This window comes from Ursus arctos, unplaced genomic scaffold (genome assembly GCF_023065955.2).
Source record: "Ursus arctos isolate Adak ecotype North America unplaced genomic scaffold, UrsArc2.0 scaffold_5, whole genome shotgun sequence".
Classification (NCBI taxonomy): Eukaryota; Metazoa; Chordata; class Mammalia; order Carnivora; family Ursidae; genus Ursus; species Ursus arctos.
Window position 1 is genome coordinate 63,750,409 of NW_026623067.1, and position 23,076 is coordinate 63,773,484.

Consider the following 23,076-nt stretch of genomic DNA (forward strand, 5'->3'; position numbering starts at 1 on the left):
CCCGAGCTAAAGGTTTTATTGATAAAGAAGCAGCACTTACTCATATTAGCCAGGATAGGAGATGTTTGGCATTTTGAGGTTTGGACAATTTCATGTTTTGTTTATGTTCAGACATGATTAAGGAAAGGTCTTGTTTTTGTCTAGATCCATCATGGTCATGGAGTGGCCTTATATGATGTTGATGTTCTTTGAAATTGTTTATGTTCAAGAAGAGAACAAGACCACGGTCTAACTGTGAGTACCAGGCCGGCTCCCAGATCTAAGGGGCAGCTGGTTTCTTTTTCAACTATTATGCCATTAATTGGTTAAAGTAATAATCGTGGATTTCAAAGATCTTTTCCCCATTATTCTACATGTTTAATGAAATTCAAATATAACTCCTACTCAAAATATGAAGCAGATGTCATTACACTTCTAAAGATCTACTAAACTGTTGCAGGTTTGTTGTTGTTGTTGTTGTCGTCAACTTCAGAATTAAATCCTTGTCATTAAGATATTTGGCACTAAATTTAAGAATGGAGGAGTGGAGCGCCTGGGTGGTTCAGTCGGTTGAGCATCCAACTCTTGATTTCAGCTCAGGTCATGATCTGAGGACTGTGAGATCAAGCCCCATATCAGGCACTGTGCTGGGCTTGGAGCCTGCTTGGGATTCTCTCTCCCCCTCTGCCCGTATCCACCCCTGTCTTTCCCTCTCTAGAAAAAAAAAAAAAAGAATCAAGGAGTATAAATTTAAAAATTGCTAATTTTTTGTTTCTCATTTTATAAAATTTTGATTTGCATACTGTGGCAATCCAGTCTTGACAATTTATACTACAGGTATATTGGGACACTTAAGAAATGAAGTATGTATGAAGTTTTTCATTGTGGAATTCTTTTAGGAGAAAAATACTGAAAACAACCCAAATATCCAATAGTAGGGGATTGATTAAATAAATTATGGGTTTTAAATGTATGGGTTTTACATTAAATGTAAAAACATACAAACAAACAAACAAACAAAAAACCCCAAAATTGAAGCTCTGTATATTGAGATAGAAGGATCTTCAAAATAAATTACAAAGTAAAAAAAAGGATGATACAGTGTGTATATAGTATGTTATATTTGTGTAAGAAATGGAAGTGTGATTGCTTCTGTTTGATATATAAGCACCAGAAGAACATACAAAACTCCTAAAAGTGGTTATCTGTATGCAATGGTGTGGAAATTATATGTGATGAGGAGAGGTGTGGGGGTTAGACTTTTTGAGGCATATATAAATATATATATATATATTTTAAAGATTTTATTTATTTATTAGAGAGAGAGAGAACAAGCAAGCGAGAGAGAGCATGAGCAGGGGCGAGGGGCAGTGGGAGAGGGAGAAGCAGACTCCCCGCTGAGCAGGGAGCCCACCTGACACAGGGGCACCATCCCAGGACTCTGGGATCTGAGGCATATATTTCTTTAAACATTTTATTTATTTATTTTAAGTAATCTCTACACTCAACTTGGGGCTCAAACTAATGACCCAGAGATCAAGAGTCACATACTGAGCCAGCCACACTCCCCTCGAGGCGTGTCTTTTTATTGTTTGTTTTTAAACCATGTATTAATATTCAAAAATCTTTAAAAATACCATATTATGAATGTGTTATCTTTAAAGAAACTTGAAATTAAAGAGTGCTAAATTCTGAAAATGCAAGTAAGCAGAAAGAATGTATATGTAAAATTACTTTTAAAATAATAGTTTTTTTTTTAAAGATTTTACTTATTTATTTGACAGAGAGAGAGACAGCTAGCGAGAGAGGGAACACAAGCAGGGGGAGTGGGAGAGGAAGAAGCAGGCTCCCAGCGGAGCAGGGAGCCCGATGTGGGGCTCGATGTGGGGCTCCATCCCAGGACTCCGGGACCACACCCTGAGCCAAAGGCAGACGTTTAACGACTGAGCTACCCAGGCGCCCCTAAAATAATAGTATTTTAAAAAATTGGTTTTATGTGCAGTGTCAGAAGGTAGTGGCTTTGGGAACACCTACAAATAGAGACAGTGTTAGAATTTTGTAGTAATGTAAAATGATGGAAGACTAAAATGCATCATTTAGTTTTGTATAAAATGTAAAGCTACCTTGCAGAGGAAGTGATGTTTGAGAAACATACAGATGAAAGCAGCATTTATTCTGGGGCTAATATTCCCCACCACTGAGGCAAGTCCCTTCTAAGTACTCTTTTTTTTTTTTTTAAAGATTTTATTTATTTATTCGACAGAGATGGAGACAGCCAGCGAGAGAGGGAACACAAGCAGGGGGAGTGGGAGAGGAAGAAGCAGGCTCATAGCGGAAGAGCCTGATGTGGGGCTCGATCCCACAACGCCGGGCTCACGCCCTGAGCCGAAGGCAGACGCTTAACTGCTGTGCCACCCAGGTGCCCCCTAAGTACTCTTTCTAATGCTCAGTAAATTATGAGGTTTTCCAGTCTGGCTGGTGGGAATAGGCCCTACTCCTGACTCTATGTCAGCTCTGGCTTCTGTTCTGTCGAATCACAACTACCGCCCACCACAGGCAGTTTCATCAAATACCTACTTTTATCTGTCTTTCGCTGAATCTTTGAGGGGACCCCTCTTCTGACCTCTAGGGTTCTCTTCTATGCAGCTCTGTCCTCTCTGGTACTCTGACCTACACACTCCGGCTGCCTTGTGCTCCCTGCACTCTCAGCACTGTCTCTGTAACTTGGGGATTCCGCTAGGCTCTACCTGGGTGCTCCCTGTCTACATTGTGGTCTGGAAACTCTCTTAAGTCAGGGGACTGGGAAAACATAGGGCTCACTTTATCATTTGCCATCTTTCAGGAATCACCGGCTTTCATCACCTGATATCCAATGTCTTGAACATTGTTTTGTCATTGACAACTATTTTTTGCTAAATTTTTCAGTTATTTCGGATAGGAGAGTAAATGTAGTCCCTAGTACTGCATCTCAGAAACTCTGAGCATTAATCCTCTTTCCTTTTCTTTCCTTTCTTATTCTCCATAAAAAGGGGTGGGGAAGTGTTTGCTATCCAAAAGAGAGCAATTTGCCTCAAGAATTAAATGCTTGGTTTGAGGAATCCCTATAAAGTTTCTTAGTTATTAGTTTTCATCATGCTGAAATTCTCTAAATAACTTGTCCTTTTTCTTTTTTTTTCCCCAAGAGACAGCAGGAGTGAGCAGGGGGGAGGGGCAGAGAATTCCAAGCAGACTCTGGGCTGAATGCGAAGCCCGACGAAGGGCTCAGTCCCATGACCCCAAGATCATGACCTGAGCCAACATCAAGAGTTGTATATCCAACTGACTGAGCCACCTAAATACCTCAATAACTTGTCTTTTAATATTTCCCCTTTTATGTTGTGTGCATTGCCCATCAGAAATTATACTTCGTTAGAAACCAGGCTACGTAACACCACTTAGAAACTCTTTAACTGGGATGCCTGGGTAGCTCAGTTGGTTAAGGGACCAACTCTTGATTTTGGCTCAGGTCATGATCTCAAGATAGTGAAATTGAGCCCTGCGTTCAGCTCCACACTCACTGGGATGTCTGCTTGAGATTCTTTCTCCCTTTCCCTCTGCCCCTGCCCCCACTTGTATGTGTGCTCTTTCTCTCTTTCAAATAAATAGGTAAATCTATTAAAAAAAAAAAAGAAAGAAAGAAAGAAAAGAAATTTGGGACTGAGGGCATAGGTGAATACTTCCTGCTTCGTTGGTGCATGTAAGCTATGCATAAGGTTCTTAAAGCAATAGAGAGAGAATGGGCAGATTCCCTAAGTACTCTAATATACATTTCATTATTTCACGTGAAGCCTGTGAATGACATGTAGCTGTAATTATTCCATTGTACAGATGCGGAAACTTAAGCTCAGAGAAGTTAAAACACTTTCCCAAGGTGACATGGTTTAGTCAGTGGTAGAGCCAGATCTTAAACCTGTGTCTGCTGACTCCTGACCAAATGCTACATCTTTAAAGGATGCATTGTTAGCTCTTGCCTGGAATGCTAAATGCCTTAACACTATGGCCTTTTGAAAAGAAAGTAAATCTCAGCAAAAATGTCCCAGAGTAAATAAAACAGGATTAGCTACTCTCTTAGAGGCAACACTCAATCATGAGAAGTTATGGAAAAGTTTTCCCTAGAAGTATCCAAAAATAAGATATAAAATAAGTCCATTTATCTTGTAACGAATGTATTTTACAGCCAGTGGAAGTCTAGAAAATAATTTATAATAAGTTCCACATGAAAGTATTTGGAACTTTATAAGCATAGCCTAAAATGGTGAACAGAATGTCTGCCATTAAATGGTAGAAATCAGATTTTCTTTAAAGTAAAAATGTATTATGGGTTGTTAAATGAGTATCAAAGGAAGGATTCTTTTTGTTTTTGTTTTTGTTTTTAAAGGATCCTTTATTTTTATCACATTTTTGGTGAGTTAGTCAGAACTAAACTCCGTGTACCTTTATTTTGCATTGGGGCAAACAATGGTATAGAATTAACTTCTGACCGCCTGTACTAATATAAGGGACTGGGGCACAAGCATTTTTAGAAAAGGAAATCATCCAAGAAATCTTTTCTTTTTGTCTTAAAAATGTATGGTAAGACTGTGGACTGTGAGGTGTTTTCTTCCCCCCAGGGGCATGGAATCGTTGGGAGCTGTGCTTAACTCAACTGTGTATTATAATTCGTCATTTCTTAACATATAGCAGCCAGTGCTGGAAGGAATTGGCAACAGTGAATGCCAGGCAGCAGCAAGTAACCAGTAGGGAATGTTAATTTGTCACAGAAAATCCTGCAAAGTACAAATCTACATGCAGATTATACCCAAGTGTTATCTGTGAAATTAGGCCAAATTCTCTCTGAGGATTTGTAACTACTGAAGGTGAATGCCAGGGCTCAAGGATTTGAGATTTAATAGCTAAAAGAGGAAAGGTGGGATTGTGTTTCACTTTCTATTCCTTTCTCTCTTTCTTTTTTTAAAGGATTTTATTTATTTATTTATTTATTTATTTATTTATTTATGTATTTATTTGAGAGAGAGAGAACACGAGCAGGGAGGAGAGGGAGAAGCAGGCTCTCTGCTGAGCAGGGAGACCCCCGTGGGGCTTGATCCTAGAACCCTGAGATCATGACCTGAGCCAAAGCAACCCCTTAACTAAGTCACCCAGGTGCCCCTTTTAAAGGCTTTATTTATTTGAGAGAGAGACAGTGAAGAGAGAGCATGGGGGAGTGGGGGGGCAGAGGAAGAGGAAGAAGCAGACTCGCCACTGAGCAGGGAGCCCGGGATCATGCAGAGTCGAAAGCAGACATTTAACCAACTGAGCCACCCAGGCGCCCCTCGCTTTCTATTTCAGGTAAAATCTATTCTTTCTTCATTTGTTAATTCTCACTTGAAATCCTGGCCTTGGCACTTCTTTGTGTCATACTTTCCTTCTAGTGTCTTTGGACACGATGCTTGAAAAATGTTCTACAAACGTGTGTGTGCACGCCCTCAGGATTGTAAGCAAGTAAAGTTATAGGATGCTTTTTGGATTTAAATCTTGCCATGTTTAGGAACTGGCTCATTGCATCCTCTGTTTCTTTGCTAAATGTGGCAGCTTCTCTTAGGAAGTAGCCTCCTCCATTCAAAGCAGGGGTTCAGTAATTAGGTAAAATAGCTGTTTTGGTTTTGTTTCTCCATTTTTTGTAAAATAAATGAAAGTACCTGTTCTGCGCTAACTTCATTATGGAGCTCAATGGATTCTGAAACATATGATTAGTTTTACATGATGGAATTAACTCATTGATTAGATATTGTTTCCATGGTTCAAGTAAAAAATAGTAGCTGGAATGATGTTTGAAGCTGTGTACAATTGTTGACCTAATCAAGACACAATTAGTTTCCTATGCTCGTACTTAATATTTCCTAAATTCATGTATCTTTCATGTGGGCCTAAAATCGCTATGTAAGTATATGATAAAACCTATTTGTGCTGTAACATGACAAGGATGAGCAAACCCTGATTAACGTGAAGGTGGGCATGGAGCATATTAGAAAAGCAGAGTGGGGTAGCGGAAAGTGTATTAGGCGGATATGTGTGCAGCCAACCTTCACCACATATGAGCTATATAATCTAGATCAAGTAACTTCACTTCTCTTTCTCTGTGCCTCGGTTTTCTCCTTTGATAAATAGGGAGTAGTAACTCCCATGCAGGTGATTGTGAACATCTGAGAAAACATTTGTGAAGTCTCTAGCTCAGTATCAAACATGTGATAGGGATTCACCAAAATGGAAGCTGCTATCCCTGGTCTTGAGAACTAACACTTAAACTGTGATTCTAAACATATTTCACTTTTAAAGAAGGTGGACAATGTTGTTTTAAACCTTCAGAGTAGATATGAAAGCAGAAAATATTAGCAATGCATTAGGAGGGGAAGTCTGGTTATAAACATAAAACTAGAGCAGGTATTAGTAGAGTATGGCAAGAATTTGAAAGGTGGCAGTACAGAAAAACAGAACCAAGGTATTTTAACAGAGAAAATTTAATGTGGAGAACTAGTCACAAAAGTGATGGGAGAACTGAGAAGGCAATCAGAGGTCGGCAACACATTGGAGTTTACCAATGGCAGGAAACTGCTATTGCCCCCACAACCAAAGGGACAAAAGGATAAGGAGGTAGAACCAGAGCTTAGGAAGCCTAGAGAAAGATGGAACCATGGTGGAGAAGGAGCCCTGCCTGAGATATTACACAGAGCAGAGAGAAAGGAGAAATACCCTGGTTTTCCAACTTGTCACACTCCAATCTCTAGTCACTGTCTCCTCAGTGGTTCATCTTAACTCAAAACCATTTGACCAAGAGCTGGGAAAGGCACTTTGCAGGGGTCAGGCCGGGCAATACAGAGTGCAATGGAGAAGGGGCAGGAAAAAAAGTTGGAGGACAAATAGACAAATGACCAGCACAATGACCGTCACAGCTATTTTCTGAGGAATTGTTTGCATGGCCTGCAACGGAATTGCAACGTAGATAGTTTATTGCTTTTGCTTTTTTTCTTACCTGGCCATCAGTGCCCTCCCTCCCTAGATTTGTTGTATGGCAGGTCTAAGGTAGTGAGCTCCAAAACTGTGATTAGACTGGAAGGAGTTTGACAGGTACCACAAATCAGAGTATCGGTGGTCACGTCCAGAGTAGAAAGCTATAGAAAGAAAACACAAAGGCAAGTGGGCTTATTAGTCTGAGAAGATAACATACATTCTTTGTTGGCAACAGACCAAAAATAAATGTTAGTAGAACAACCGCAGTAGACTAAAGATTGTGGTGGCTTGCATCAGGTAGTGAGAAGGGGATATATTTTGAGGGTGGAGCCAAGAGGACTTACTGATTGATAAACATAAATGTGAGGGAAAAGGAAAAAAAAAAGATGAATGAATGATGACACCCAAGTTTAGTCTGAGCGACAAGGAGGATAAAGTTGCCATTTGTCAAAATGGGCAAACTGTGAGAAGAGAAGGTTTGGATAGAATAGCCAGAATTTGTGGGGGTTTTTTGTTTCATTTTGTTTTTTTTTTTTTTTAAAGACTTATTTATTTTAGAGAGAGAGTGAGAAAGCAAGGTGGGGGGATGGGCAGGGAAAGGGAGAGAGAGAACCTCCCCCAGACTCTCTGATCCCATGATCCTGAGATTGTGACCTGAGCCAAAATCAAGAGTCAGTTGCTTAACCAACTGAGCCACCCAGGGGCTCAGAATTTGGTTTTTATTATTTTTAAATTAAAAAAATTTTTTTTTGTTTTTTTATATTCAGAATTTAGTTTTTAATGTGCTGAATTTCAGAGGTTTTTGTTTTGTTTTCTTTTTTTTTCCTAAAGATTTTATTTATTTGAGAGAGAAAGAATAGGAACAGGGAGAGGAAGAGGGAGAGGGAGAAGCAGACTCCCCTCTGAGCAGGGAGCCTGATGCAGGACTTGATCCCAGGACACTGGGATCATGACCTGAGCTGAAAGCAGACGCTTAACTAAGTAAGCCTCCCAGGCGCCCCAACTTTTTGTTTTCAAAAGGTCCTTTTAAAAACTGCTCTTATTATTTTTTACATAATGGAGGAGACTCAGGACTGAAAGTAGGAAAATTATTAAGTGAAAATCTGCACATCTAATAGTGAAACCCCATCTTTCTTCCCTCCTTTGATTCTGAGAAAGCTGGCAGCAAAGATTTACCCACTCCTTGTTCCTCAATCTTTCCCCAACCCCAAGAAATTGGTATATTACTCTTTGGGATAAATGACTAGCTCAAAAGAAAATCCTTGCAGATACTAATAATTAGACATTTCCCACAGGAATTTCTGAGTCCACAATCACTCCAAAGTAATTCCTCATAAATTCCAAGCTCTGATGTCCACCATACTGTTAATTTCACACATTATATACAAATAGACAAAGATCACAGACTTCCCTAAGCACAATGTTATGTCCTGAGACTGGAGGCCAGCAGACCACATCTGCTCATCAGTCTCAGAAATTAGGCAAGAATTATTCTGGTTTGTTCCTGACACCTGATAAGCATTCTTTCAAAAACACTTAGAGTACACTCGTGTTCATAGCAGCATTATTCAGAATAGCTAAAACGTGGAAGCAACACCATGTCCATCGATGGATGAATGGATAAGCAAAATGTGGTACATATGTACAATGGAATATTATTCAACCTTAAAAAGGAAGGAAATACTGACATATACTACAATATAGATTAAACTTGTGGACATTATGCTAAGTAAAATAAGCCAGTCGTAAGAAAACAAATACTTGGGGTGTCTGGGTGGCTCAGTCGGTTAAGCATCTACTTTCTGCTCCTGTTGTGATCCTGGGGTCCTAGAATCCAGTCCTGCGGTCCTAGAATCCAGTCCTGCGTCAGGCTCCCTGTGCTCCCTGCTCAGTGGGGAGTCTGCTTCTCTCTCTGTCCCTCACCCCACTCGTGCTGTCCCTCACTCACTCTCTCGAATAAATAAATAAAATCTTTAAAAAAATTTTTTTAAAAAAGAAGACAAATACTGTATGATTCTATTTTAGTGAAGGTTTTAGAAGTGTTAAACTTGTAAAAATAGAAAGTATAATGGTAGTTGCCAGGAGCTGGGAGATGGGAGAATGGGGAGTTAGGGTTTAATGGATATAGAGTTTCAGTTTTACAAGATGAAAAGGGTTATGGTGATGGATAGTGGTGATGGTGGCACAACAATGTGAATATACTTAGTACTACTGAATTGTACACTTGGACATGGTTATGATGGTAGAAAAAAGAGTTGGGAAAAATAAAACACTCTGAAGAAGAGTAAAGAGGAGTTAATATAACGGCAGATATCCTCCAAATTGCTTTTGAGCAACAGTTCATCAAGAAAAAGAACTAGGGGTGCACCTATATGGCTCAGGTAGTAGATCATGAGACTCTTGACCTTGGGGTTGTGAGTTCCAGCCCCACGTTGGGTGTAGAGATTACTCTAAAAGAAAATCTTAAAACAAAACAAAACAAAACAAAACAAAACTGGAGAACTCTCCAGAAGGAAATAATATTGATAATGTTGAGGAAACCCATAGCTGAATTTATCTTTCTAATTTATTTAGCCTATACTGAATGTACATGATTCTGGAGGGAATGTTTAAGGGTAAGATAAATAATCTTGGCTTAATTTTTTTAACTCTTCTTACTAAAAATGAAATATTGCTGTGGGTGAGAGAGGAGGGAGTATATAGGAATACATATGGGAACTCTGTACTTTTTGCTCAAATTTTCCATAAATCTAAAAACTGCTTTAAAATATGAAGTCTAATTAATTTAAGAAATTTTAAATGAAATAACCCTTTAAAAAATACTTTTAACTTTATAAGCCCATGAAAATTTTATGGGAATTTGAGCTTTTTTGCATTTCCTAAGAAAAATATAAAACAGCATGGGAGAAGAAAATTATACTTGAAGAGATCTTGCAATTTAAACAAAGCAGTTCATATTCTTTAGAGATTGTGTTTTTGCTAAGTCTTCAATATACAAAATCATTCTAATTTAACCTATTCGATAGAATTCATAATGTGTAAATTAGTAATGCAAATCAAATCACAATTTAAATCTATTTGTTGATCGTTTTCAAAAAAGATTAAATTGAAATTTAGAATACATTTAAATATTTGTTATTGCAGTATTGAAATTCTGAGAGGATAATCTTAAATATCTTATTAAATTTCTTAAACCTTTAACCCTCATTCCAATATTTCTTATGTATTTACAATGACTCTCTGAAATGATAAATTTCCATTAACATTAAAATATATATATATAACACAGTAGAAGAAAAGAAAATCTTTCCCTAACAGATTTTTTATGTGGCTTATCCAGGGGAGATCTATCTGTTATCTGTCTATCTATCTATCTGTCTATCTATCTCTCTGTCATCTATCTGTTTATATACAATAAAATAGAAATAGAGAATCAATCATGAAAGAAGGTAAAAAGTAATCAACGGTGATGAACTTAGTGTGATTGATCATTTGATTCGCCTTTTAACTTCCTGGCAGCCAGTACCAAACCAAAACAGGACCAAAATAAGTCAGATTTCATAACTTACAGATAGGAAGAAGCATACCTATTCCTCAATACATACATCACTCAGGTTTTAAATTCTAATAGCAATTTCTGACAAGAGACATAAAGAGCAATAAAATGATCTCATTGAGCAATAAAATGACCTAGTTTTGCTTATAACAAAAACAAGGCCAAATTTTATATGACTATTTGTTATAATAACTTTGATAAAAGCTGGGAATATAAAATTAAAACTCGATGTCATATTGGTGGTTTTGCAAGGGGCCAGGTAATTTAGTTGAAGCGTGCCTTCTCAGAATGTAATTTAATCCAAGGGAAAAAAACATTACCATAGATGATTTCTCAAGAACTACTTCTCTCAACTAAATGTAAGATATGATGAGTTCACCAGCAGAAAATTCAAATATAAACTCTGAGGAAGACCCAGGAATGCAGGTATTCCATAGCTGATGATGGGTTCTGATTGGGAGTGGGCGTGGCAGAATAGAAGATCCTCAAATCTGCATGTAAGTAGGTCACATGACTAGGTACCGGTAGACAAAACCAGGGATATTCTTTTCCTTAAGCGGTAGATTTGGATTTCCTCCAACACTTGAATAGCTACTCACTTGCTATGCTTACTATTCCACAGAACACCCACAACATCATTTTGGTCTAAAAAAAATTTTTCAAAACAAGTATAACAAACTTTAATAATGTCTCATGGAGAATAAAACTGAGAGGCATAGCTCAAAAATATCTGTTTTATTAAGATATCTATGGTATGTTGAATTCTTCTTAAAGCTTTTGAGACACTCCTATGTACACTGGTCATTTAATCTTTACAACAATCTTGTGAGGTAGGTATTGTTATCTTTATTTTACAGACGACTAAACTAAGGCACAGACTCATTGTATGAATGTATACTTTATCCCAAGAAGGGTTTAACATTGCTTTTTGTGTATGTATAGTTATGTATATGTTGCAAATACCTGTGTATATTTGTACACTTAATGCATATATTCATTCTCAATTATATTTTAAAGTTCCCGATAAAAGAAACATTGTCTTCAGTTTCTGTTCTTAAATCCTCAATATTATATAGGGAATGTGTCTGAGAAACAGCAGGTAACTAATTATTTATATTGGTTGACAGTTTAACAAATGGAAGACTAAACATTATCATGATAAGCTAGCTAAAATATTTTATATGGGCATAGACTTTACGGTTTACTAACAAGCTCATATGTTTTATTTTTTATTTATTTTTTCTTAAAAAATTTTAAATTTATTTGACAGAGAGAGATTGAGCACAAGTAGGGGGAGCAGCAGGCAGAGGGAGAGGGAGAAGCAGGGTCCCCACTGAGCAGGGAGCCTGATGTGGGCCTTGATCCCAGGACACTGGGATCATGACCTGAGTTGAAGGCAGATGCTTAACAACTGAGCCACCCAGGCGCCCCAGGCTCCTACATTTAAAAAAAATTACTGTGCATTCAGATGGATAATAAAGCAGCAGCTTTGGCTAATCAAAGATAAATTAGTCACTTGCTCATTGAAAGAAAAAAAAGACATTGCAAATCAGAACAAAGATCAAATTATAAACACAGTTTTGTGAATCCTCAACACACAGTGATAATTGAAGCCTGCAGTAGATAAATTCATCTATGTGTAATGGCAGAGAAGGGAACTTAGAACTGGGCTTTGGAGATCCATCACTCTGTGTTCTGATCAAGGAAAAGCTCACAAAGGGTATTTACAAGGAGCCTCTGGAAGAGTTTTGTGTCATGGAATTCAATGGAAGAGAAGATTTCAAGAAAGAAAGCATCAGCATTGCCCGATGCTGAGAAGCCAAGGAAGATAATAGAAAAACACCTGATTAATTTAGTTTTATGGGTTAACTGTTGGCCTTATCAGGAATAGTGGAGTAATTAGGGAGAATCCATTCTGAATTAGGTTGAAAATAAACAAAGGAGGTGAGGAAGTACGTGAGCAAGAGCAGGTACTCCTAAAGATGTGACGAGGGGAAGAAAGAGAAGGGTGGAGGAAAGGTTTTTGTATTTGACTTCACAAGTAAAGATTAAACACTGACAATGTAATCATTAATAGTGTGCTCCAGTGTGACTGAAAAGTCAGCCTTTATTCAGGAGCCTTACAATAATCATTCCAAACCTGCTTAGATCCATGCTGTTTGATAAAATATTACTGTGTTCTTGCAACAAGGGAGCTCTTAATGGCACCATGGTTCAAATAGAGGGTGGCAGAAACTAATTCCTTCCAATAGCCATTCTTCCATTAGAATTTCCAGCTGGGCACAGGGGTTCGCAAAATGAAGACAATTCCCCACTCTTCCCTTGTAATTGTATGTGGCCAAGAGAATAAGTTCTAATCAATGGATATAAGTAAGAGTATCCTGTAGCAGCTTCAGAGACCTTTCCTTAAGAAACAGCTTACGTGAGCCCTCTAACCCACCATGTCTTTTTCCTCCTTGCTGGAGCTGAAGATCCATCTTGGACCATGAGGTGACCCTGAGAATAGAGGTCACACGTGACAGAGTAAAAAACTAGAAGAATCCAAAGTCTGTATTGACTTCATAGAAGAGAATTCCACGGCAACTCTAGGCCACTTGTTTCTAGATGTTAATGCAAAAGAAAAATAAGCATCTAGTGCAAGCTGCTGACATGTTGAAGGCTACTAATATCCTTAGCCAAATCTAAGTCTAACTATATATAGAAGGACAGCGAGACAAGCCCAGACTGTAACAGTAATGACAAACCATCATTGAGATGAAAATAGATTAGAAGTCATTGAAGAAAAAAATAATAGGGTTAATTTAAGACCAGGTATCCTGTCCAGGAGTCCTTGATGTTAAGAAGGAAATGGGCATGGAAATGACCATAATAGGGAGAAAATGCCACATGAGGAAATGTGGTCCTTTATTATCCAATCTCCTTGTGTATCACCGGTCAATCATAGCAGACAATCTTGCAAAACCTTACTTTAAGAGGGAAAATGAGGCAGATGATGATTCCCTCTTCATATTTAATGCATACTTTCAAACTTTGTTTTAAGCTATTTAACTGTGTATATATATTTTAACCTGTTTGACTGTACATATATGTATCTAACCTCCTTAACTATATAAACACACATTATATCTATCTATCTATATATGCATGCAGAGTTTAATTTAAGTTGTAAAAGTCTGCATCCATAGTTCTATTTTTTTTTTTTTTTTTTTTTTGTGGTGGGGGGCAGAAGGAGAGGAAGAGAATCTTAAACAGGCTCCATGCCCAGCACAGAGCCTGATGCAGGGCTTGATCTCACAACCCTGAGATCATGACTTGAGCCAAAATCAAGAGTTGGACACTTAACTGAGCCACCCAGGCACCCCATAATTCTATTTTTTTAAAGTAGTAAGAAACATTGAAAATGAAAAAGATTTTTCTGATTATCACTATTTCTCCTCGATTTGAAGAAGTTAAAGAAAGGGTATATAAAAAATTCACTTTGAACTGACTACCCAATCTGTTACCAAAAAAAAAAAAAAAGGGGAAAAAAGCCTGAAGAAAAAATTGTTATCTCTCATAATAAAAGACAGGATTCCCATTCTATTTATACATTTTTTAAAATCAAGAGATCACTATTAGAGGGGTGTCTGGCTGGGTCAGTCAGTACAGCATGCGATTCTTGATCTTGGGGTTGTGAGTTTGAGCTTCACAATGGGTGTAGAGCTCACTAAAAAAAAAAAAAAAGAAAGAAAGGACACAGAGAGAGAGAGAGAGATTACTATTATAAAACTACATACAATGGGCATGAATTTTAATCCACAATGCAAGGATAAAAGAAATATCACATTCCCTTATTTCCTAAATCAAATATAATCTGTTCTGAGGTTGGAAGGAAAATTCAACCAATAATTTTTGAAACTCCCTTCCCTTTCTTGGGGAGGTCCTGCAATAATCCTGGACTTCTGCGTCGTCAAAATAAGGCCATTGTGCTATCCTTTTTCTTCATAGTTTAGCTATCTTTTCTGTTGCTCTGCTGCCTGCAAGTTGTTGCTGTAGAGCCCTGGAGTCTGCCTCTTGGCTCAGAGATGCATCTCACAGGGGATATTTCTCATTGACTTCAGATCCTGCTTTTCATTGCCAAGTTCCCGATAGGGTCACAACATGCCTGCAAGGCTTGGTCTCTGCCACCCAGTAGTGGGTTCCTTGCCTTCTCTCTGGCCGAAGAAAGCTAAAATTCTCCCAATGTTTGGAAATGTGATCTCTTTTCTCAAATATTCATAAGGAGAGAAGATGATAACCGCAGTTCATTTTTTTCTCCTCATTATGGTACAGTGTTAAACTTATGTAACTCAGAAAGCACACTAACATTTGTTTTGAGCTTATTCTCAAAAAATATTATTCAAGCAACTGACAAGGAGAATAATTAATTTCACTTCTCTGATTTGAATTTCGGTTCTCTTTCTGCCTCCAGTCTACATGCTAAATGGCAGTGGAATTGGATCATCAACAGTTGTTTCTTCTCTCTTTAGATTGCCTAAAATTGTTAATTCCATCTAAACACCTTTGAACTCTGGTGAGCTTCCTTACGCCAGCTTCAAAATACAAAATTAGTGTAACTGTGTACTAATATGATATGCCTATATCTTTGTAATTTTTGCAGATGAATTCAGATGTGATTATCCTTAGATACATAAAAGGAACTAATAGTTTTGAAAAACCTTTTCTTATTGACTTGTTCTATGACTTGATAGAAAAAAGTAGAAATTTAACATTAGACTAAAAAGTAAATCATAATCCAATTCATATTTAATTATGATTCCTTTGACCATTTTAATAATATATTTTGTATTATGATTAAGACAATGAATATGACATGTTCATTACCATGTTAAACATTGGGATGAACAATGGGGAAATGCTTAAATCTCTTTACAAAAAAATCTAGAGAACTGGTTTAGTATCATACATACATATATGCATATATGTACATATATTTAAGTTCCATATATTAACCCCCTCTCCCCGACTACCACTGTTCTCCTGTGGAGGATACGAGGGAAGCAACTCATTTTTCTGGAAACCGTCAGTAAAGTAAAAGGTCAAATATTTAATTTCCCTTTCTTATATGAATTTCCTATATTTCAGGAAAACTAGTTGTTGAGGGAATTTTTATCCCTAGAAGAATTCCAATCAATGAATAAAAAAGAAACAATACAGGAGACAAACCATAAGAGACTTTTAATCTTAGGAAAAAACTGAGGGTTGCTTGAGGGGAAGGGGGTTGGGGAATGGGATAACTGGGTGATGGACATTGGGGAGGGTATGTGTTGTAATGAGCACTGGGTATTATATAAGACTGATCACAGACCCATACTCCTGAGACAAATAATACATTAAAAAAAAAAAAAAAGAAATAATAGAATGTCACTATTCTGCAAACCCAAATGAAAGAATGGATCCAAGTAGTGATTGTCAATGGTTGCTAACATCAACAAAAGAGAGCCAACAAGATCTTATGTCTCCTGATGAAAGTACATAACACCTCTATGGAGCAGCCTTGCCAAAAAACTAAACCCATATCAAACCAAACCTCCAGATCTACCTACAAGCTTACAGGAAGCATGGGGGCAAAAGGAATACATTAAAAGATACTGTGGGGAAAGAGATGCTGAAAAATCTGAATCCTGATAATTCTACAGGCCAAAAGACATGGTTTTTTTCAAAAAACAAAGTGCAAGAACAAAAAAAAGAGAGAATATTATTAGATATCAATCAATCTCAAAATGTTGACTTTATTTGGATTTCGACTCACACAAACTATTTATTAATTATGACATCTATGAAACAATTAGAAATATTAACACCAATACCTAAATATCTGGCATTACTGAAGAATTATTGTTAAATCTTTAGATGTGAAACGAGTATTATGTTTTTGTAAAGAGCAATTTTATTTTAGAAGTACATAATGAAATATTTATGGATAAAATGATATGACATACGGTATTTGCTTCAAAATAATATAAGTGGGCAAGGGTATACATGAAACAAGTTCGTCCATATTGGGATTAGATGGCAGTATTGGATATGAGAGAGTTCATTGCATCATTGTTTCTACTTTATAAAATACTTATCTTTTAAATATACATGTAGAAACATTTAGAGGTGAAAAGATATAATAAATGAGATTTGCCTCAAAATAATCCAGCTGTGGGGGAAGGGCTAGAGTGGGGGAATTTATAGATGAAATAAAATGTGACCATTAGTTGTTGATACTAAAACAGAGGTTTATTGCACTCTTCTCTCTACTTTCACATGTGATTGACATTTTCCATAACAAAAAAATTGAAAGCAAAAAAAATTGTCAGTCTGAGAAGTAGTAGAGGTAAGTATTCATTTACAACAAAATGTATTTAGCTAACATATCATAGTAATTATGAGTACTAGTTCATCTGTGAAGGAATAAATTTAGCAAACACTGCTGCCACAGAGTCTCATTGAGGCACCCAGGGTATCATTCAGAACAGCCACCTTCAAATCTCAGAGTCATTAAACAAAGTTTATGTGCCATGACAGCCTATGCTATGCTGCAGTAACAAATCACCCCCCAAATCTCAGTGGCATATAACAACAAAGTTTACTTCTTATTCTAGAAGTGATCTGTTCAGTGGACTCTCTCAAGCACTCACACTGATGGAGAAGCCACAGTATCAAGTCTTGTCTGTTGCTGTGCCAGAGGGGAAGTGGGCTCTAGAATATCTTACACTGGTGGGTAAAAAGAATCCAGTCTAGAAAGACACATGTCACTCACTTTTCACAGTTCACTTGCCTGAATCTGTCACATGGTCCTATTCAACCACAAGGGGTCCAGAAATACATTGCCATCATATGCCCAGAAGAGAGAACTGGAAATATTTGGCAAAGAATTCTGACTTTCTTGCTAAGAGAACCTGTGTCATTATGTTGAAGCTGTATCATATATGAGCCCTGGGGATAACTGTACCTTGTTGCCACCCCTCAGACAGTATCTAGTCACAAGTGCTTATACATCCTTTTGGGTTATTTCACTCCTAATGACCGATAGTCATACAGTATATGGTATGCAGTATGCAATGTATTGATTGCATAAGGAATGCAAAGTTATTGGTTGATTCGATTATAAATTTAGAAAAACTTTTAAGTGTTATATTTTCTCCTGGATTATTAAAGTAATATGTTTTCATTGTAAAACACTTGGAAAATATAAAAAACTCGAAAGAAAGAGGAGAAATCACTCGTAATTTCACCTTCCAAAGATAATCAATTAGTATTTTAGTGGATTTCCTTCCAAACTTTTTCAAAGCATTTTAGAAAACTAGTTCTCATCATCACCAAAACTATAACCACTTCTTCATTAGTGACATTGCTCCAAATAGCTGATCTAAGTGGCCCTAAGCAGATAATTAAAAAAAAAAAAATTGGTTCCTTTCCTTGTAACTTGGGTATTCTAACAGGGTTAGACAGCAATATTAACAATTAACAGTTCCATTTCGCTTTCTGTGTTTGGGAGCAATGAACCCCTAGTTCTAAAATTACTTGTTAGTGTAAGACCAGCCATGAAATAAATTAATAATTGTAATTATTTTCATTTGCTTCTAGTTATTTTCTCCATCCAGATTACTAATGAAAAGGGAACAGCTTTGTAAGTTCATATTACTGTGGAATTTAAATCTCTTAAAATAATCAAGATTCTGGTTACCTTTCAAAATAATAAAAAATGCTTATGGTCCAAGCAATGATTAGTTAAAGTCTAAGGAATAAATTGGCAGAATATGTTACAATTGGGATGATTTCCTGAAGTTGAAACCATTTAGTTATATATTGGAATCTTTAGAGATCATATTGAATATGATACATGGAGTTTTTCGGTAATTATTACTCAAACTTTGCAATGACTATTTTTCATAAGTATTTTTATTTGACATTGCATTCCATCTGCAGATTTCATTTCAATCAGCAAAAGAAATCATAGGAAATTTAATTGACAAGTTCCAAAAACAGTTTGTAATTTTATTATATTGCAGCAACCTGTTAACTATGTTAGTAAATAAGAGAATGACACAGTGAATTGTGAACTTCTTAGGACAGATTTCATGAATTATCCATTTTTGTAATCCTTACGGCTCCTAGCATAATGCACTGCAAAAAGGAAACACCCATAAACAAATAAATGTGATACAAAGTACAATTGCATTTGTATGTGAAAGGCATTCCAGTTTTTGGGAGTTTGTTTACTTTATTGTTATTTCATATAAATCTTTATATTATGGAATATGTTCTTATAATGTCTATAAGGGAGATTATTAATTTAGGTCATGTGAACATTTCTTTTTTTTTTTTTTTTAAGATTTTATTTATTTATTGGACAGAGATAGAGACAGCCAGTGAGAGAGGGAACACAAGCAGGGGGAGTGGGAGAGAAAGAAGCAGGCTCATAGCAGAAGAGCCTGATATGGGGCTCGATCCCATAACGCCGGGATCACGCCCTGAGCCGAAGGCAGACGCTTAACCGCCGTGCCACCCAGGCACCCCCCACGTGAACATTTCTTGATCTGACAAATAACTTTCCAAAATCTTTGTCCTAATTTATATCCCTAACAGGATGAGCTGTTTATTTCCAATGGAGTTTATTCACATTTTAAACAAACTGGCTAATTAGACCCACTGGAAATAATACCTCTTTTGTCTTCATTATTAATGGGTTTGAATATTAGTAAAACATGCACTAGCACTGCGATTTCCTATTTTGTGAATTGACTGTTCACATATATACTTTTTCTATTTATCTCTAAGATCTCAGTGTTTTCTATTTCTATTCTTTGTCCTCACACACTATATATAAATATGTATTGTAAAATATGAATAGCTCTATAGAAATACTTCTATCACAAATATACCTTTGTATATATGAGTCTCTGCTATTAGACGGTGGTTCCATAAGGGCAGTGACCCCATTTTATTTATCTGTAAGTAACGCCTAACACATAGAGAAAATGCATATTGTACTTTGTAGAGTTGCTTAGGATTAAATGAGATAATGTAAGCAAAGTATCTAATGCAGTGACTCACATAGTAGATGCTCAATACGTTATTTTAAGCTACCAATACAAGTTTTACTGTTGGGCTAAAACCACACACTTTCATTCCAGAATTTAGTAAAATCAAGGCTAGAGAAAAAAATCAAAATTCAATATTTTTGAAAGATCATAAACTGTCGTTGCAAATTGCAGATTTAGAAATTGAAGTGATTCTCAAATCTTTCACCATAAATTACACCTGATTGAAATACTCCTGTCGTAACTGAAAATTTTTAAAAGATTTGAGAGAGAGAGAGCCCCCAAGCACAAGCGGGAGGAACAGAGAGAGAGGGAGAGAGAATCTCAAGCACACTCTGCACTGAGCTGGGAGCCCCACTCCAGGCTCCATCTCAGGACCCTGGGGATCAGGTCCCTGAAATCACGACCTACCCTGAATTAACCCACTGGGCCACCCAGGTGCCCCTAACCCTTGAAATTTTTTAAAGACAAGTATGAATTATGAGCTGGTAAAACTTTTTGGCAACAGATGGATTCTTCTCCCCATACAGATTATCTCTTCTCCCCTCATTTACATTTATAGGAAACTTGTGGTAAAAATAGTAAAGCTCAACAAGCACAAACATACATCACATGAGTAGCATTTATTTCCCCAGTTGGTTAGCTTTTGTTTTAGACGCGGGGAGACAGCTGTTCTCGTGGTCACTGTTAGAAAAGCAGAACTAAGCAAGAGGGAAGGGCAGCGTTGGGAACAGGCCGTCAGCTGGAGGGCTTGAAGCTCGGGAGTGGGTGGGTGCATTTTTGCCGCTGCCGGGAGAAAGAGGGGGGTGGCAACACCAATGTGAAGTAAAAAGGCTTTCTGGGAGGACAGCAGCGCGGGGAGCAAGCCTGGTTAGCTGCCCAGCGGCAGGCGGGTCCGGTACAGGCCGGAGCGCGGCGCGAGCTGCGGAGGCTGCAGGCTGGGGGCGGGGAAGCTGAGTCTAGGTCAACGAAGGGCAAAGGAAGCCGGACACTGACGCAGTTCGCCTCCCGATTCCGGCTTCCAGGCGTCTAGTGGGAAACCGAGTCCCCATCTAAAGCCGGTCTTCAAGCTACCTCATCTCCCCACAACCTTCCCAGGCACTTCCGGTAAGAAGCCCGGCACCCACAGCCCAGACCCCGCAGAGCAGCGCGCAAGCGCTTCGGGACTTGGCGGAGGCCGTGAACGCGGAGGGAGGGGGAGTGTGAGTCGTAGGAAAACCTCTTCTGCGCCTGCGCTCTCTGCTCCTTTCCCCCACCCCCTCCCCAACAGGTCGGGGGGAAACAAACCCTGAGCCGCCGTAGCGCACCCCCGGGGCTCCTGGCCGGGGTCGCTCTTCGCTCCTCTGCTCGACGTCGCTTCGTGTCCCCTGAGAGCTCCTCAGGGGTGTGGGGAGGTAAGAGCTCCCATTAACAGGCAACTTGGCTGGCTTCTCCTCACCCCTGCTGCACTCACGGAGGGGGCGGGGTGGCTGCTGGACCCGCCGACCTGGGCGCTGGGTCTGGCCCTCCTTTAACTCCAAGGGCTGAGCCTGGGCCCCCGACTTGTTCTCTTTCCGAGCCCCCAGAGTTGGACAGGGAATCACGACTTCGCGTCCCCTCGCTAGAGGTTGGAGGACTGGACCGGGCAGGGAGGGCAATCTCGGCGGCTTTTTGCCGGGTCCCACCCACCCGGGCCGCCTCGAGTCGCCCCGAGTGCTCGGGGCTGCAGGGGAGCGCCCCGGGGGCCGGGGCGGGTGCAGGGAGAAGCGCCCCCAAGCTGCCTGTCCCGCCTGGGGAGGGGCTGTGCCTGCCTGAGGGGACTATCGTTCCGGCGGAGAGGGTCTCGGCGCTGGGAGGACTCGGCTCCAGCAGAATCTGTCATCGCCGCCCTTGCTCTTTCGCAAACCCCATTCTCGCATCGATGCATTTTCTCATCATTTTAGACAGAAGGATGCGGCGGTGTTCCTTTTTTCTACCTTCTCTTTGGTACCTCTGAAAAATTCTAAAAGATGACCTAACTTTTAAACTGTTAACTTACTTGTACTATCGTGACTGCAAATTATTCCAGACTGAGTGTTCTTGTTAGTTTGACTCGTATGGAAACCCAGTCCATACTTTTGATAAGTTCATCTTTTTCATTTAACAAAATAGGAAATTGGTTGGTCGATTTAGGTTCTTTAAATTATTGGTTTGAACTTCTTGTCTTCTGAATTGGCAGATATAATGGTTTTTATCCAGGAAAACCATATATAATTTTTCACCCAATTTCTCCCTTTTTTTCCTCCCGTGGATATTAAACTGCGTGCTTAACGTCAAAAAACAAAATCTTAAATATAATAAAGATGAAGAAAAAATAAAAAGCCATAATTCCACCATTTAAAGGTAATCAACCGCAGTTAATATTTTGTCTTTTTCTTTCCAGTCTTTTTTCTCGTGGCATTTTCTTAATTATGATGATGAGATTTTATATAGAGTTGGATTGCCTGCTTTTCTTAAGTGTTTCCTCATGTTTTAAAAAATCTTCATAAGTATAACTTTATAATGTTTGATTATACAAGTAATGCATGAGCAAAATGCCTTTTGAAACAATTACAGATAAAGCTTCGTTCCCATTTAATTATAATCCCAATGTTACATAATATGATGGTATCACAGTTTTTAACCCAGTGGGGTCTCAGGATCCCTTACCTTTACAAACTTAAAAATTATTGAGGACTAAAAGAGTTTTTCTCTAATGCAATATATTTAGTATTTTAGAAATTAAAACTCAGAAAATTTCTAAAAATTATGCATTAAAAACCCTTCACATGTTGAATTAAATAATATTTTTGAAAAATATATTTTCTTTAAAAAATTTAGTGAGAAGGGTGGCACTGTTTTTTATTTTTGCAGATCAGTAATGTAGATCTTTATAGAAGACAGCTGGATTCTCATATTTGCTTCTCCCTTCGATCTGGTGTGCCATCTTGTATGCTAAAGCACGTTAAGAAAATCCAGCCTTGCATAGATAGGTGTTTGGAAAAGGAAGGACCTCACTGACCTCCTAGAAAGTTCTTGGGCCTTCCAGGGGTCCTCAGATCTGTTTGAGAAGGATGATTTAACTATTCTTGTATTGATGCACTGTTAGGTTCTTTGAAATTTTGCACTATGACAAACATTGCAAGTTGAAAGTTCTTTGTGATGTGTTCCCCCGCACAAGTGCCGATGTTTCTCTGGAAGTAGAATTACTTTAGATGCCTAGGTAATTTTCTTTTGTGTCCTAATGTTGGTGTTTAGATGGTTTCAGTTAATGATTTGGTGAAATATCTTTGCATGTTTTCAGCTGCTTTCGATTATGTTCTTAAATTTTTGAAAAGGAGAGTTGTTACATTAAATGGAATCTCTTTGGGACTGTTGATACATGTTGCCACATTGTTTTTCTGATAGGTTTGCTTCCTATCAGCAGTATCTGAGATGCTCTTC

The 23,076-nt window shown here is 38.2% G+C and overlaps 1 protein-coding gene across 6 annotated transcripts in view; it reads left to right on the plus strand.

Moving 5' to 3' along the window:
- The first annotated feature begins 18,909 nt into the window (after positions 1-18,909).
- ZFYVE16 (zinc finger FYVE-type containing 16) overlaps positions 18,910-23,076 on the plus strand; it is a 47,897-nt gene continuing 43,730 nt past the window's right edge. For 2 of the 6 annotated variants that reach the window (XM_057307330.1, XM_044384089.3), the window contains exons 1-2: positions 20,947-21,029; positions 21,957-21,996. The gene's annotated coding sequence lies outside the window, so the exon portion shown is untranslated. Of the gene's footprint in view, positions 20,743-20,928; positions 21,030-21,956; positions 21,997-23,076 lie in introns of those variants that run through there. The other 4 variants (XM_026498714.4, XM_044384090.3, XM_026498715.4 and 1 more) reach the window with 4 other exon arrangements.